The 12,674-nt window shown below is 52.4% G+C and overlaps 2 non-coding genes across 2 annotated transcripts; both read left to right on the top strand.

Moving 5' to 3' along the window:
* Positions 1–567: 567 nt before the first annotated feature.
* Positions 568–639, top strand: TRNAD-AUC. The gene has a single exon. It is a non-coding gene; the product is annotated as a tRNA-Asp (tRNA).
* A 3,900-nt stretch (positions 640–4,539) lies between these two features.
* On the top strand, positions 4,540–4,621 carry TRNAS-AGA. The gene has a single exon. It is a non-coding gene; the product is annotated as a tRNA-Ser (tRNA).
* Positions 4,622–12,674: the final 8,053 nt, after the last annotated feature.

Here is a 12,674-nt window from a genome sequence, read left to right as displayed (position 1 = left end):
CCAGGGTGACCAGATGTCCCATGTTTATAGGGGCAGTCCGGTCTGGCTGGACTTTTTCTTATATAGGAGCCTATAACCCCCCACCCCCATCCCGTTTTCCACAGTTTCTTCAATGTCACCCTATGGGGCAGCTCTGCGGGGACGGACTTGCACACTTGGGAGCCATCAGCCGGATCTGCGTGCCTGGGAAGCTGCGTCCCTCCAGAGGCGCTTGGGAAGCCAAAGGGGCCGTGGGTGAGTTTGTGATGAGGTGAGTCTGAAGTGTGGAAGGGGGAGGGTGGCAAGAGGAGGTTTTGAGAGGAAAAAAGGTGCTGCTGAGCTGGTAGGGGAGGGCAAGGTCCCAGGCGGGTGTTGTGTGAGGAGCTGTGTAGGCCCGAAAAGGCGTGGTGCTGGGCAAGGGCAGGTGAGGAGGGCCAGGGCTTTTCCCAGGGCTGTTGCTGCGGCCAAAGCCTTTGGGAAGCAGAAGCGGGCCGGGGGTATTGTTGCCTGCTGGTGCCCATGCGACGGTGTAGGTGTACGCTGACCGTAGCTGGTCTGTGGGAGCTGGGGCCCCTCACTGTGCCCCTTTCTTCGTTAGTATAGTGGTGAGTTTTCCCGCCTATCACGCGGGAGACCGGGGTTCGATTCCCCGACGGGGAGGGTGACCCCTTTTGAAGGGAGGACAAAGAAATCCCTGGCCTGCCCACCCAGGGCCGGCTTTAGGCCAATTCCACCAATTGCCCTGAATCAGGCCCCGTGCCTAAGAGGGCCCCGCGCCCAGTGAGAATCCTTTCCCTGGCTAGATTCGCCTTTTTAATTTTTACTCACGTGGCGGCGCTCCGGGTCTTTGTCGGCACTGAGTCCTTCGCTTGCTCTGGGTCTTCGGCGGTGGGTCCTTCAGTGCCACCGAACACACCTGGAACGAGTGAAGGACCCACCGCTGAAGTGCTGCCGAAGAGTCGGAGCGCCGCCCAGTAAGTACAAGCCCCATGTGGTTTTTTTACATTTTTTTTTAATAGTTATCCCTGCCGAGGCCCCGTCAAAACTCTTCGAATTGGGCCCCGCACTTCCTAAAGCCGGCCCTGTGCCCACCCCATGCCTTGCGTTCTCCTTCTATGGCCACTTCCCTTCGCACCCTGCACTGATGACTTTCACCTCCAGAGAGACAATTACCTCGCAAGGACACGCTGGCCCTAGCCAAAGCCTCCCCCGGGGCCTGCACGTGGGGGCACGTTTCAGAGCGGCAAAGGGAAATAGGCTGGCCAGGGCCATGAGGACAATGGCCCAGACAAACGGGGAGGGACTTGGTCCAGGGGTGGAGGAAGACAGAAAAAGGGACAGGCATGGGATTGGCTTCCTCTATTTTTTCCTTTGCTCAGCATTTGACCTGTGACTGTAATGGGGAGACGTGAGAAAGACCTGTGGCCGCCGGCGAGGTAGGTGGCCGCCCGGAGAGCGCAGAGCTAAGCATTTTCCGCTGGGCTGCTGCCTGCGCCCCCAGCGCCTGGCCGTGATCGTATAATGGTTAGTACTCTGTGCCGTGGCCACAGCAACCTCGGTTCGAATCCTGGTCACGGCATTGCTTTATGGTTGGGGGGAGCTATCCTGCAGCACGCCTCGTGGCTCAGTCTGATGGCGTCCGTTTGCAAAGAGAGCCATCAGCCGGTCCACTCAGCACTGCTATTATAAGTCCTGTGCACTAACCCATTGCACCTCTGGTGCCCACCTGAGGGTCTTGTCTCCTTGATTCATGGATGGATTAGGGGTTGAGGGGGTTGCATTAGCTAAAACAAATCCATATTAAAGGCTGCAGGATGGCAGCAGCAGAGGTGAGGAGCCTCCTTCCATGTGATAGAGCTGGTTCCCCCTTCCGTTGCTGAGGGGAAGGTTGGTGCTTTGAGCCCACCCGGTGCTGGAACATCCCATGGGTGAGATTAACAAGACTCTTGAGAAGAGAAGAGAAGGGAGGGGAAGTCTTTTCTATCCCTGCCTAGGTCCATTGGTCTCCTGTGGCCCTTTCGGCTCTCTGCTCCCCTGTTGAGGCTGTATCCCATGGCGTGTGTGGGGGAGAGGGGGAGGGTTGGACTGGGCTCAAGGGGAGAAAGTTGTGTGTGACAGTGTGTGGGCGAGGGGGAGGGTGTGTTCCTTAGGATAGAAATGATAGAAAACACAGGGGCAGTGACAGTGAAGCCCCGTGTCTGTGTTATAACCCTGTGTGATGCTGCCATTCACCACATGCCTCAGCTACTGAGTGTCCCTCTTAGAGATGCAGATGACTGGAACTGATTTCAGCTGCTGGACAGCTCTGCTAGGTCTTTATTCATTTGTACAGGAAAATGCTGAGTGTTTAAATTCATTTCAAGCTCCTCCCCCCCTTCAGCGAACTCCTGAACATACTGGAGATGGGTCTGGAAATCAATTTTCATTCGAGAAGTTTTTAAAGGGAATCACTTGGATTGGAACTAGGAACCCATTATCCTGCAAGGAAACATTCACCCACTGAGCTATACTTGCAATAAAGAATGTCATGCATAAGCCACAGCAGGAACAGCTTTGAACCTGGGGGTGAATAAACTTTATCTCTATACAAACACCACAGCTCACAAACTCCCCACCCTGACTCTGTGTCACCAGAGCACAACAACAACTCTCCCTGGAGCACACACAGCTCCCCAGCTCCCTGCCCGTCAGTCTCTCCAGCATTGCTCCAATCCCTTAAAGCAGGATCTCAACCACAATTTACCTTAGGGCCAGGGCCAGTCCTCCAGTCCTCCCAATGGGCCAATAATGTCACTCATACCGCCCAGACTCTGCCCCCCCAAACTCCACCCTCCACTTGCCTACGGCTCTGGGAGGGAGTTTGGGTGTGGGGAGGTCTAGGGTGCAGGCCCTGGGCTGGGGATTGGGGTGCAGGGTCTGGGAGGGAGTTTGGGTGCAGAAGGGGTGAGAGGCTGGTCTCTGGGAGGGAGTTTGGGTTGGGGAGTTGTGGGAAGGGGGGGAAGGCTCTGGAAAGGAGTTTGGGAGTGGGAAGGGGTATGTGGGGAGGGGGTGAGGGTGCAGGCTCTGGGAGAGGGTCAGGGGTGCAGCGCTTACCTGTGGCTCTAAGGGAGGGCGGGCTGAGGGGCCTCCGTGTGCTGCTGCCCCCAGACACCGCCCCTGCATCATCTCATTGGCTGCAGTGGTGCTCGGGGTGGGGGCAGCGCGTAGAGGCACAGCCCCACCCTGCCCTGCCATGCGGAGGGGCCGGCAGGCACTGGAGCGAGCAGACAGATGCTGCTCAGCTCCGCTGCACTGACGGGGCCCCTGAGGGGGGAGCGCCTGGGGGCAGCCGGTGGGGCCAAGGGAGTGACCCGGTCCCAAAACTGCTGGAGCCCCACGGGCGAGACCTGGGAACCAGGACTGCCAGCCAGACAAACACCTTTAAGAGGAGGCGTCCCTCTCCCTGTCAAAAACTGATCTTCCTCCTTCAGTTCAGTGACAGCCTGAATTGTTCCTTATCCCGGCAGAGCCGGAGGATTGAAAGCAGCAACATCAAACCCCTGTGTAGCTCGCAGGAATGGACATAAACACTCCCTGGTATCTGAGGAGATGTTCAGCTTTGCCCTTGGTCCAACTACAAGGCTAAAGGGAAAGGAGGTGGCACCAGGTATAAAGAGTGAAACACGACACATCATAGTTATGACCATGGTGGCTGCAAAGTCTTTTGATGTACTTCCTCTTATCAGCAGTGTATTGTTTTCTCTGGAGTCTAGACCTTGGCCAAGAAATTTGTACCTTGATAAAATAATCGACTGCCCCTGGTGAAGGCAATGGACTTGACACCCACTGGGTTGTCCCTACACAGGTACAAGTACTAACAACAGTGGCTGCGTTTTAGCCATGGATTTTAATCAGCGCAATAAATTGAAACAAACCCCTGTTAAATCATTTCTCAGTCCGAGTCCTTCACCCACATTCCCTAGAGCATTGGGCCACCATGTGGACGTTTCATTTCCGACCTCAGTTTCACACAAAAACAAAATTTCCTTTGCAAAGATCCATGAACAGCAAAATCTTCCTGTGTCTCTTGTCTGAGCCAGGGCATTCGATTCCAGTGAACCCTTCTCTCCTGCAGTGGCAATGGTCAGACAGAGAGGACGTGGCACCTGCATCCCTGCCAGAGAGATATTGGCTTGGCTCTTTCTTTCTGCTGCTGTTGTTAGTCCAGGAAACATCAAGGGTGGAATGCAAGACTGAATTCATGCACCAGCCCTCAGTGCCCCAGAGAAATCCTGCCCCCTGGTATTGAAACGATGTGCTGGAGATTTGACTAGGAAAGGGACTGTCTGAATTGTCAGAGTGGGGAATGAACAACAATCTACAGCAATGCTATTAACACAAACATACTCTCATCCTACTCCAGCCGGAAGGGAAATGGGCAGGAATTCTCGCTGTTCAGCCAAGGGCACACTTACACTAATGCAGCCATGAGTGTGCTGGGGAAGCTGGTCTGAGCAAAAAATTTGAAGTGACAATTCAGTGAGACCAGAATCACCATGTAGTAAAATGTGTGCATGACAAGTAGTTGTGGCCGAGTGGTTAAGGCGGTGGACTAGAAATCCATTGGGGTTTCCCTGCGCAGGTTCAAATCCTGCCAACTATGCAAACACTGAGCTGTTGTTATTATTGCACTCTTAGTAACTGAGCATCAACAGTGCGAACTGTAGCCAGATCTAGTTTCACTCTGTCTACACTTAAAAGGCTGCTGTGGCACTGCTATAGCACTTTGGAGTAAACAGTGACTGGAGGGGTTTTCCTGTCCCTGTAATAGCTACATGGCCAAAACAATTCTTCCTCTTCTTTAGCACTATCTAACCAGGGCTTAGGTCACCTTAACTATATGGGTTTGGAGGGGGGGTCACACCCTGAGAGACGTCGCTCTGCCAGTGAAGTGCCCAGCATACACCAGCCCTTAGATCCCTCTTCGTATTTCAATGCAGGCACTGACCTGTGAGAGGAAAACATCAGCTCACAAACACAGAGACTGAATTTCCCACATTTAATCTCGCTGCACTTTCCAGAAAGTCACAAAATTCAATTCATTCTTGCTAGGACAGAGGAAAAAATAAGTGATACTAAGTTTTTGGCTTGATTAAATAAAATTAAGTGTTTAATTAATATAGTAAAAATCTGTACTGATTCCTCTAATACCACAGCGTGAAATAGGAACAGAGACAAATCTTGTCAGTGACGACTAATTTCACAAATGATCTTCCCATTATTAATTTCCACATTGCCCCTATTGGAGGTCTGGGCATCTCCAGTGTCATTGCTCTGCGTTCACCTTCCCCTAGAATTGTTCTCGGACATTCGACTTCCTTTGCAGCATGGGGCTCGGGTCACTTGCTGGAGGATTCCCTGCACCTTGAGGTCTTTAAGCCACGATTTGAGGACTTCAATAACTCAGACATAGGTTAGGGGTTTGTTACAGGAGTGGGTGAGTGAGATTCTGTGGCCTGCATTGTGCAGGAGATCAGACTAGATGATCATAATGGTCCCTTCTGACCTTAAGTCTATGAATCTATTATTCTAGTCCCAAATTTGGAAAACTGTGCAGTTCAGAATGTGAATAGTGACCCCGTCTCCTTCCTGCACCTGCTCTACATTGCTCCACAGCAGCTCCTCTACCTGCAGAGTCACCCCAGCACTGCAGTGCAGCCGCCCAGGGTTCAGCAGGGGCCCCTGGCAAGGACAGTGGGTGCAGCTAACAGCCCAGTGTGCCTGGCCCTGAGGCAGCTGTAAAAAAGCAGCCCACCCCCCCAGAAGTACAGAGACTGAATTCCCCAACTTTAACACCATGACCCCATGTAGAAAGCCACACGTGTCAGTTGTATTTTCACAGGGAGATGCAAAAATCAAGTGACACCAATTTTTAAGTTGAGTAAATAAAGTTGAGGAGATAGTTATTAACCTCCCAAAAATACACTAAAGATCCCTCAACATAACACCTGAAGGTGAAATATGAACAGAGACAAACCTTGTCAGCAAAGGCTCATTTCCCAAACGATCCTCAAAATGTTACTAATTCCCACCCCTCCTCCACAGGAGCTCTGTGCAGTGTAACTGTTCTGCAGGCAGCTTCCCATTAAATGCTGTTGTGGGACATTCCCAGGCCTGGAAATGTACCAACGACAGAATTTGAAGAGCAAACCTAGCTCCCCGCACCAGGCGGGATTTGAGTGTTTTGTCCCTGTCACTTAGTCTGTGTCAATAGTACAGATGCCAGGGGCAGGACTCCAGGCTCTGCTTGAGGGATCCTGGCACAGGGGCTGGGGGGAGAAAGGATTGTAGATTCTCACCTGTGCTCTGGAGAGGAGGTAATAAGTGAAGGGGGCATCTCTGCCTCCTCCCCTCCTCAGTGTCCCAGGGCTGGAATTCTACATCCCACAGGGCCAAATGAGGGGGTGACCCCACTTGGCTAATGAAAACCAGTTCTCCAGGTGAGGGTTGAACTCACAACCTCAACATAGCTCCTCTCAGCACTGCCCTATAAATACTGTGCGCTAACGAATTGCACCACTAGAGCAGCTAATAATAAGCATTCTCTGAGACCCCTAGGTTGATACAGGCAAGGAGAGACCCCAAAACATTCTCAGTGGTGTTGTGAGCGCTTAGCAACAAGTGTTGTACTTGGTGGGGTGGATTCTTCTTAAGGGTTCCAGGCACCATTTGACCCTTTTGTTCTTCCCTGTGAAATAACAGAGCTGGTTAAGACTCAATGGAGAGTCTTACTGCAGACCAACAGATCTGAAATCACTGATAACCAGCTCTAAGCATTAGTCCTGCTTTGGGACAGTGTCTCTCATGCAAGAAATAAGCCCAGGGTTAGCAGAAGTCATGTCAGCAGCCCCAACACATAAACATAAACCACGAGGGAAAGACCCACGCCCCATATAAGCTGGGCAGTGTCCTTCTCCCTACGGTTCGTAAGTCCAGCAACCAAAAGTTCTTTAACATGAGCCATCCCCTCTCTGCACCCCACTCACAGCTGTTGTCCTTAGTCAGTGCAAGCCCAGAGGTGCCTCTGTAGAGTTCACCTGCCATCCTGGGTGGAAAAGGGGGAAAATAAGAAGGCACCGTACTAGGGACTCACTCATCCCTCCACAACCACCCTGTCCTAAAGTTGGTCTAACACCTACATTTTAGTATTGGGACCCAGACCCTGGCCCACTTGGCTTTGGAACCCCTGTCCCCTGCCTAGCAAGTGCTATTGAATTGAGGGTGAGTCCCTCTATCGGGGTCTGCCAAGCACAGTTGTGCGGCCCTCGATTCACACAACAAGGATAACAATCCTTTATTTCTCCTGCTCCTATAACATGGAGACTGGGAATTCAACACCAGCCAAAAGTGATCATTTCGGCAAGCAACCCAACATATTTCCAACATACTGTAAAATCCACATGCAAAGTCATACACAAAACCTTGCAAGAAAATCTTCCTGAGGGGGTGTGAAGCACCTGCTGCTGGAGGGAAGGAGGGGGCTGTGGGTTGGGATTGAGGGGCACTGGGAATAGGACGGGGCTGTGGGTTGGGACAGAGGAGAAGGGTGAAGAGGAGCAGGCTCTGGTTGGGAGTGAGGAGCAGTGAGCATAGGAGGGACTGAGAGTTGGGATTTAGGGGCACTGGGAAAAGAGGGGACATGGGTTTAGGCTGAAGAGTATCTTCATTTGGGGATCCAGCAGGAAAGGGGAAGGCAGCAGGTGATTCTAATTCCTTAGGGATATTCTGTGTGTTTGTCTGTGTGTTTGTGTGCAGGGAAGGAACATGCTCTATGCCCAGAGACCTTTATTCCTCCAGGCTGCAAGGACAGAGGGGCTGTCAGGAAGTTGCCCCTTCAAACCCACACACAAAAAGGCCCTTCTGAGGAAAGAGAAAATCCTGAAGAGAAAAAGTAACATCAAAGAGAACTCCAGAAAGACAGGTTAAGATTCTGGGGAGTAGTTTATCACCTGACCAGGGACTTGACTGCTGGACCCTCAGATTAAAAGTCTGACGTTCTGCCAACTGAGCTAGCCAGGCTCACAAAGCAAAAGGGCAAGTTGGTGCAGAGGAGAAACTAGTCAAGAAAACAAGAGCAGGAAACAATACAGGAAACCTGCTGCTCTCTCTGGCCCGGTCAACACTACGAGTTTATATCGAATTTAGCAGCGTTAAATCGCATTAGCCCTGCACCCATCCACACAGCGAAGCCCTTTATATCGATATAAAGGGCTCTTAATACCGGTGTCTGCACTCCTCCCCGACGAGGGGAATAGCGCTGATATCGGTATTGCCATTTCGGATTAGGGTTAGTGTGGCCGCAAATCGACGGTATTGGCCTCCGGGCGCTATCCCACAGTGCATCATTGTGACCGCAGTCTGGACAGCAATCTGAACTCGGATGCACTGTAAAATCAGAATAATCCCGTAGTGTAGACATACCCTGTGATTAACAACTTTGGTGGCTAATTGAAAGGCTGATGGTTCAAACCCAAGTGAAGATGGAGGTGTTTTTTTTTAGTGATGCTAATCCAGTACATTTTAACAGGCAGAAAAGCTCCTCAATGCTGCTCTAGCCTCATTGGGCAAGCATAATTGGTACTTTTGCTCTATGCATTAGTGGTATAGTGGTGGGCATAGCTGCCTTCCAAGCAGTTGATCTGGGTTAAATTCCCAGCCAATGCAGGGATGTGATGTTTTCTCTGCTGGGAATGGGTTTAATTTCAGTCACATTGTATCAGTTTATCAATGGAATGAGAGAATCAATGTCTTGCAGCTCATTTAACACACAATGGAGGAAAAATGGGGTGGGACTATACAATGAGCTGTTGGAGTTATCCTGGTATTACAATGTTTGGTTTATATTTTAAAAAAAAATTTCTTTACTTCACTCTCCCGTTTAGACTCAGAGCCTTTAAGGTCAGAAGGGACCAGTGTGATCATCTAGTCCAGGGGTCTCAAACATGCGGCCCGCGGGCCGCATGCGGCCCGCGGAGCTCTTCCCTGCGGCCCGCGGAGCTCCCCAGGGCCGCCCAGAGGGGGGGGCAAAGGGGGCAATTTGCCCCGGGCCCTGGGCTCCGCAGGGGCCCCCAAGAGAAAAGCGGAGGCTCCCGCCTCCGCCCCTCTCCTGGAGCCTTTTCCCCCTCCCCTTACCCCCCTTACCCGAGCGCGTCTCCATCCGAGCGCCTGAGCCCCGCCCCGATCCGAGCCGCGTGGGGAGGGGGCGGGGCTGGGAGCTCTGGGCTGAGCGCTGCGCTCGGCGTGGAGCTCCCAGCCCCGCCCCCTCACCACGCGGCTCTGAGCGGGACGAAGCTCAGCCCTCGCTGGAGACGAGCTCGGGTAAGGGGGGGGGGGAAGCGGGAGCTGCCGGGGCCGGGCCGGGGCCTGGGTGGGAAGCGGGACCCGCCAGGGCCGGGCCCGGGCCGTGGGGGGGGGGAGAAGGGAAGCGGGACCCGCCGGGGCTGGGCCGGGGGGTGGGGGGGAAGGGACGTGGGACCCGCCGGGGCCGGGCCGGGGGGGGGAAGGGAAGTGAGACCCGCCGGGGCCAGGGTGGGAAGCGGGACCGGCCGGGGTGGGGAAAAGAGGGATCCGCCGCCGCCGAAGCGCAGCCCGGTCTTCGGCGGCGGGGGGCCCCTTCCGTTCCGGGACCCGCCGCCTAAGTGCCCCAAAGACCCGCGGTGGGGACCCCCCCCCGCTGCAGGTCTTCAGGGCACTTTGGCGGCAGGTCCCGGAACGGAAGGGGCCCCCCGCCGCCGAAGACCCCGGGCCCCCGGAATCCTCTGGGCGGCCCTGGAGCTCCCCCAGTTACTTCCTGTCACCGCCAAACTCCCCTCACCCCCGCCCCCCTCCCCGAGTTATTTTCTGTGCCTAAGCTCCCCGCGCGCTGCTCCCCAATGTTTGGGGCCGGGTCTCTCCCCTGGCCCCACCTGCCACCCCCACACACCGCCCCCCAGTGTCTTCCGGTCCCCACTTGCTGCCCCCTCACTGCCCGGGAGCCTGCCCGGGAGCCAGGGGCGGCTCTAGGCACCAGCAAAACAAGCTGGTGCCTAGGGCGGCAAAATCTAGGGGGCGTCCCCTGCTGCCGGGGGGGGGGGGCGGCAGGATGGGCCGGCAGACCTGCCGCAGTCATGCCTGCGGGAGGTCCACCGGAGCCCCGGGACGAGCGGACCTGCCGCAGGCATGACTGCGGAGGGGGCGCTCGTCCCGTGGCTCGGCTGGACCTCCCGCAGGCATGACTGCGGCAGCTCAAGCGGAGCCACCGGACCCGCAAGCCGTCCGCAGTCATGCCTGCGGCAGGTCCGCTCGTCCCGCGGCTCCGGGGCGCCTCCCGCGCATGACTGCTTGGGGCGGCCAAAAAGCTAGAGCCGCCCCTGCCGGGAGCTCACGCTGACTCCACTCCTCTGCTATGCCAGCTTCCGGCATCACCTGCTGCCGCAGGGTCCTAGAGCCCCCCTTCACTAGGGCCAGGGCAGGCTGCCCTTCCCCTGCCCTTCTGCCCTAGTCCTGAGACTCTCCAATGCCCCGAGCCTCTCCAGTGCCTCAAACCCCTCACCCTCAGCCCCACAGCCCTCACCCCTGCACCCCCTCCTATCCCCAAACTCCGTCCCAAAGCCTGCACCCCCACCCCCTGCCGCAGCCTGGAGCCTGCACCGAGCACAGAGCCTGCACTCCAGACCCTCTCCCCCACCCAAACTCCAGCCCAGGGCCTGTACTCCAAACCCCCTCCCCCACCCAAACTCCCTCCCAGAGCCTTAGGCAGTAAATCTAAGTGCGTGTTTTGTCCCTTGAGTGAGGTGCATTACTGAGTGTATATATTTATTAAAACAGCTTGGAAATGACTTCATCAAAAAAAAGAACACTCATGGAAGAAAAGAGAGTTTTCCAAGACAAATGGGAGAATTTATATTTTTTCACAGAGGTAAAAGATAAAATTCAATGCCTTATTTGTCAGCAAACGATTGCTGTTCCCAAGGAGTATAACGTGCGTCGGCACTATGACACGATGCACCGTGAAAAATATGATGCATTCACCGGAAAAAATCCGAGAGGAAAAAGTTCAGCAACTTAAAGCAGCATTTGCCAAGCAAAGAAATTTATTTTCAGGGATTAACAAGTCTAGCGAAGATTCAGTAAGAGCAAGTTTTGTGATAAGCGAAATGATAGCTAAATCATCGCGACCTTTTACAGAAGGCTTATTCATAAAAGAATGTCTTATGAAGGCCAGTGAAATTTTATGTCCTGATAGGAAGAAAGTTTTTGAAGGCATAAGCTTGTCTGCAAATACAATTGCCTGCAGGATAACGGATTTAGCTGATAATGTGCAAAAACAATTGATTCAAATGGCAAAAGACTTTGAAGTATTTTCAATTGCTCTTGATGAGAGTACAGATGTATCAGATACCGCACAGTGTGCAGTGTTCATTAGAGGTGTGGACTGCAATTTGAATATAACTGAAGAATTGCTAGACTTAATACCACTGAAGGGTACCACAACGGGACGTGACATATTTCAAGGATTGGAAGAGTGCATTGAAAAAGCTGCGCTGCCATGGAACAAACTCGTATCTTTGGCTACGGACGGTGCGCCATCAATGTGCTCTGAAAACATTGGTGTGGTTGGATTATTGAAGACCAAACTGAACAGCCTCAATATACCAGGAATTAGCTTCACCAGTATACATTGTATTTTGCACCAAGAAGCCCTGTGTAGTAAAAGTCTACAAATGAAAGAAGTTATGGATGTAGTTGTTAAAACTGTTAATTTTATACGTGCACGAGGGCTGAATCACAGACAGTTCACTTCTTTTCTAGCAAGTATGGACAGTGAATATGGGGAACTTCTGTATCACACTCAAGTTAGATGGCTGAGTCGTGGAAATGTTTTGAAGCGTTTTTTTGCACTTAAAGAGGAGATTGATTCCTTCATGAAAATGAAAAACAAGGAGGTTCCACAGCTTGCTGATTCCACTTTTATCTGCAACCTTGCTTTTCTAACAGATGTAACTGATCACCTGAATGCACTGAACTTGAAACTTCAGGGTAGAAAACAGGTGATAACACAGATGTATGACAGTATTAAGTCATTCAAAGTCAAGCTTACTTTATGGGGGAAACAGCTGACTGCTGGCAATTTGGTCCATTTCTCAACTCTGAATTCCTTAGGAAAAGTTGAACCCAAATCCTTGAAAGAATATGCAGAGATCATTTCTAACTTACACAAACAGTTTGATGTGCGGTTTAAAGATTTCAAGGCACTTGAACCACATTTTCAACTTTTTTCCACACCATTTGCTGTTGAAATTGACAATGTTGCAGAGGAAATGCAGATGGAGTTAGTGGAGCTTCAGTGCGACACGATTTTGAAGCAGAAGTATACAGATGTTGGAATTCCAGAATTCTACAGGTTTCTTTCACAAGAAAGATTTCCCATGTTATTCTCTGCTTCTGCAAGGATAATGGCAATGTTTGGAAGTACATATATATGTGAACAGTTTTTCTCTTCCATGAAGATTAACAAATCTGTGTTAAGGTCAAGGCTCACTGATGAACATTTGCAAGCAACACTGAGATTGGTTTCGTCTCAGGATATCAAACCTAATATTGATGCTCTGGTTGATGCAAAACGCTGCCAGCTAAGTGGCCAAAAATGAAATGACTGTCAAAATTAGCACTGACGT

Source organism: Mauremys mutica, unplaced genomic scaffold, assembly GCF_020497125.1.
Source record: "Mauremys mutica isolate MM-2020 ecotype Southern unplaced genomic scaffold, ASM2049712v1 Super-Scaffold_100166, whole genome shotgun sequence".
Lineage (NCBI taxonomy): Eukaryota > Metazoa > Chordata > Testudines > Geoemydidae > Mauremys > Mauremys mutica.
This window is presented reverse-complemented; position numbering and strand designations above follow the sequence as displayed.